We start from the raw sequence: 5,165 nt of genomic DNA on the forward strand, positions 1-5,165 counted from the left end.
AATTGGGGATTCTTTCGGGATCTCTGTCTGCGTGGCGATGGTACACTTTACACATGGCGTGGTTGCAACGGAAGCAAAGGACCGGGAAAAAGTTGGGGCGATTAGCGCCCTGTATTTCCTCCTCGCTTCCGCATATGGGATTTTTTCCAGTGTTTTTATCTCCATGACTTTCCTCTCTTCTTTCATCTTCGGGCAATCACGAGAGTACACTGGGTGTGTACCCTCCCAATTGACACAAAGAGGTTCCGAAGAGCACTCTTTATCCTCGTGCGCGTCTTTGCCATAGCGCGGGCAGGTGGCCTTGCCCTCGCACCGCGACGCGACATGGCCGAACCGTTGGCATTTGAAACAACGCACGGGATTTGGGATGAATGGCCTCACTGGTACCGATTCATAGCCCACAAACACCTTGTCGGGTAGTCTATCACGCGCAAACGTCAAGATCACGGAGGTGCTGTTTACGTTTTCTCCGTTGCGCCTTGTGGTGAGTCGACGACAATCAGTCACTCCCTGAGAGAACATTTCTCTCTTGATTTCTTCGATGTCCAAGTATAGGAGGTCGTAGTGACTGGTGTTAAGAGTGCGGTGCACCTCCACCTTAATCGGAATGTCATGGAGCATTCCAATAGCAAGCAGTTTTTCGCTGTGTGTCGTTCAGGGTCTCTATGAGTAGTGTACCATCCCTGAGCTTCTTCACGCTCTTTGGGTCCCCAGGCACAATCTGTGATAACACTCTGCGAATTAAGAAGGGAGAAACCTCTTTCAAGGTCTCACCTTCCTTTGCACAAGACATAATTAAATAGCGCTTACATGCGCCGATACACTTTTCTCCCCCGCCGGTGTCCGGACGGGATCTATTTAGTGGTGGAAAGGGTTTTTCCTCCATAATAAGAAATGATTCGTCCCTCGGCCTCCCCACCCGCCACGGAGCCACACATTTGGGACGCCACTCCGCGAAACCGGAGCGGTCGCCAGGGCTAACTCGAGGGATATAGCGCTTCTGGAGTGGTTGTCTGTTTCGGGGTGGATCTTCGGTGCAAGGGCCCACCAAAACCCTTACATCTCCGACCTCCCTACGCAGACCCTCACAACCTTGGCACTCCCCACCGGAGCGAAAACGCGACGGAAGCCGATTGACCGGGAGTGGCTAGCTCCCGGCCTCCCGTTTACACGAAATCCGGGGCCGAAGAGGGGTATCACTCCCCGGTCCATACAGGGCATCCGACACCCTGCTGGGAACCAGAAAGCTCACCCTCCAGGATCCCCTTCTCTCCCGGGTCTCCAGGCACGGCAAAGACCTGGGCGGATCGCAGGCCAGATGGTATGGCCGCTCACAGACAGTGGATCCACAGCACTGTCCGGACGCATCCCTTGCCGGCTTGGGGTTTTATTTCGGGGTTTTCTCCCCGCCCTTTTAGTCTCCTCTTACGACAAGCAGGGATACTGCGGGAGTATTCTCTATCCCCCTACCCGCGGGGGGGGGAACGAATGAGCAATCTGGGAGGATTGCATATGAACCTTTGTTATGTTTAGTTAATATAATGTAGTAGGGAATAGTCATAGGTTATTGGTGATGATTCCCATTGATTGCCTGTGGAGGAGGATGGAATGGGTGGACTGATCAACCATCTCTTCCCCTTTTTCTCAGGGTCAACCAAGGGGAGTCGAGGTCGAAACGGTAGTCACCTCGGAGAAGAATGAAGGGGATTAAATGTCACATTTGTCTATTGGGAATGCTGGTTTGGGTCGGTTGTGGGATGAAGCACCTGGCGGAAGTGCCAGTAGATATTACGGCGGGTCTTGTTTAGAACTTAACCTGATTTAACGGTTTACGAGACGTCATACCCTCTTGTTTGGAAAATACCTTTTAACCCAAGGAGAGAGCTGGAAAATTTCGGATTGTATGCATCCAACTGCGTAAGAGAGTCACCCAGAAATTTGTGAGGCCATACAGGCGTCTCTGGCCCTGGCCTTAAATAACTGGAACCCAAGGTACTGGGCTGATCCACTGACGGAGGCACCACTGACATCGGATGGAGGGGCGTTTGCATCCTCTTTCGTCCTCCCGATGCGGCGGCACGCGGAGCGGGTCGTCATATCGGAGGCAGAGGCTGAGGAAGTCGAGGAGAGGATGGACAACCTTGGCGACTTACACTGCCAGCACAGAGCGTGACGATCCCAGAGCATGGAGGGATACCTGGAGGATCTGGCTGGGGTGTTTTGGCCTACCTCCAATCCGTCATCGCCTCGCAGACGGGGGTTCTCAGGGCTTGCCAGGCCCGGAGACTCTCCCCGGAGCTCGTCAACCTTCCGACCCTCAAGGAGCGGCTACAGGCGGTTCGACGGACTATGACTTGGCTATTAGGCACTTCTCAAGGTATTACATTTCACCCTTGTTGGACTGTTTGTTGTCTCCAACATACCTATACCTAATCCTACTAGTCCCCCTTCACACGAAAATGCATTCCGTGACCCTACGAACCTTTTTACCTATAACTTTTGCCCGAGGGGAAGATACCTGCCTAGTGAAAATGAACCCCCTGCATCTGGCGTCATACGCACCAGGGGAGGTACGAGTCTCAAAGTCCTAGCTTGCAACATCTACACAGACGAGCTATGCATGCTGGCGGACCCGCTTGGAGACACGCTGGGGACCATCAAGTGTGCCGAGGCAATGGTCAAGGCGGCCACGGCTAAGGAGATGACGGCATCCTGCCCAATGGCGTGTGGGAGATCGCCTGATACCATCGTCACCAGGTGATTTCGTGTATACAGGACAGTTACTTCCAGACAGTTGAACGACCCTGGGAGCGTACAGTACTCAGTCGCAGGTCGGAGACTGTCCCGACAGTGCAATTTCGAAGACCAACTGAGACTAGGACACCCATCCCACCACCTACTTCCCGAATCCCCAAAGTGGCATTGCCCACCCTGTATGAAAGTGTGGACGGTAGTGACGACCTTGTTGAAGATCAATATTTGGCGATGCAACCAATAAACACAAGGAAAGACACATAATGGTGTTTTCAGATGATTTTTACTAGTGCTTTTGAGGGTTAATGGAACTTTCAGTAGGTGAAGGACACGTGTATGATTTAAGTGAACTCTGTAGTTTCAGCATTTTGTATCGATGTATTTTTACTGTTTTGTGTATTACTGTTTCCTCGACTAAGAGTGCTTGTATGTTTCATTTGTTCTTGGTTCTGTTACAGATGAACTAAGGGTTATATTGTATTTGTGATGAACATCGTATTCTCCGGCAAAAGCGGCGACCTCGCGTCTTTGGCTAGACGATGAGAGAAGCTTCGACGGATACCTCTCAAGGCTTCGTCCGGAGGCCGAAATTTTGAGGGGGGGTAATGTTATTTCCCGGATTATTTTTCCCGACGTGGCTCATTTCTCTTTCTCTGCTCTGGAGGAAATGGAAACTTAACTCTTAGAAGTGGAGTTTTATAGAAATGAAAGCTAATTGCCTCAGCGAAACACCCGTGCAAGAAGGCCACCTTGTTAGAATCAAGTAAGTTCATCATCTGTGCATGTGCTGGTCTGGGCGTGGATTGAATTCACTAGTTCAGCCATTATCCACCGACGTAGCCTAAGCATGTGCCAAGGTCTGGAGTTGGCAGCTTCTACTGAAAAAATGCAATGCTCAATGCTGGACATCCGAGGACATGCAAGGAGTTGTTATTGAAAGAGATTAAGGAGGATGAGGAATTTCTCAAGGATGTTGGGATATGTTCAACGAGTGAGGTCAGCGGAGTGAAAAAAACCCACTCCACTATCCGATCTTGCTTAATGCAACCTCTAACTTCCTAGTTTTAGCACGTAGCACTACAGAAGCGTTCCTGTATATAAACCCTCAGCTTTGAGTCTCCATCATTCAACACCTGGCAGAGATCTACTACCGTCGCTATTATCCGCTCTCCTCTGATCATCGCCGCTCATTGCCGCATTGCACCATATTCCGGTCTTGTCACCACTCCTGCACCAAAATCATCATCATGGAGGCTACTACTTCTGCTTCTGGGTAATTATGACTTAGAGATAATTAACATTATTTTAAATGTCATTTAAATATGGTTGAGGAGGGGTCTTAAATATATATATTTATCATATTATAATTTTCAGAATTTCCATCATCATTAGGAAACTACACCCGTTTGCAAGTACCCCTATGCCATGCTATGAATGCCCTGCTGGATATGATATTAGTGCTGTCCAGTGGGATATAATTCCTAAGCGGGGGCGGGCTTTAAAACCTTGCGGATTCTCCCTTGAAATCCCCAAAGGATTTTACGGGAGACTCGCATCCCGCTCTAGTCTTTCGCTGAGGTATGGGATAGAAGTTGGGGCGGGTGTAATTGATCCTGATTATAGGGGGGAAATTAAGGTTCTCCTCTATAACCATGGTAATGAGGATTTTTTGGTGAGAAGAGGAGCTAGAATATGTCATATCATCCTCGAAAGAATCGCTACAGATGTTTCATTTGTAGTGTCTGATGACGTTACCTCTAATAGTAACCGAGGACAGGGTGGTTTTGGCAGTTCTAATCACCCTCCAGTTGATTGATGTAACGATTAATATATATATACATATGATTTATTATATACAAAGTTATCGTTTTTACCTTTGTAGGATGGAGTCCACCCCCTCAACCACGACGCTGATCAGCACCCCCACTGTCAGCGTCACCACCTCCAACTCAACGTCACCCGAAGCGTTGACCTCTCCATCAACTTCTGTGGTAGCTTTTTTAACTGGTTATATCAAATTTTAATAATGCTCGAGGATTAATTAATATCTACTGACGGTACCTATTTTTATTCTGGCAGGCTAGCATCCGGGAAAGATTCTTTCGGTTGCAGGAGGGGTCATTTCTGAAGAAGGAGGACTTGGAGGAGGAAACCCGCTACCGGGTGGAGAAGATGACCACCCGATTCGGGGAGTGGCTGGTGGCAACCATCTTTTTTCGGGGGAGGGAGAAGAAACTTTTTCTCCCCCGAATGTTTACAATGACGGTGGGGGAGGTGATGATTTACAATTACAGTACAAAAAGTTTTTTATATTAAAAAAAATAATTTAATAAAAATTGTTTAAAAACAAAATGTTCGTTTTAATATATATATATGAATTTCAACACTTTTGTATCCCTATTCCTTTTAGA

General features: G+C 48.4%; 1 long non-coding RNA gene across 1 annotated transcript; it reads left to right on the forward strand.

Annotated features, from left to right (window-relative positions):
• Positions 1-4,532: 4,532 nt before the first annotated feature.
• On the forward strand, positions 4,533-4,870 carry LOC139693318 (uncharacterized). Its single transcript, XR_011702036.1, has 3 exons — positions 4,533-4,571; positions 4,637-4,745; positions 4,834-4,870. It is a non-coding gene; the product is annotated as an uncharacterized lncRNA (long non-coding RNA).
• The last annotated feature ends 295 nt before the right edge of the window (positions 4,871-5,165 follow it).

This window comes from Hetaerina americana, unplaced genomic scaffold (assembly GCF_022747635.1).
Source record: "Hetaerina americana unplaced genomic scaffold, ioHetAmer1.1.p SCAF_46, whole genome shotgun sequence".
NCBI classification, from domain to species: domain Eukaryota; kingdom Metazoa; phylum Arthropoda; class Insecta; order Odonata; family Calopterygidae; genus Hetaerina; species Hetaerina americana.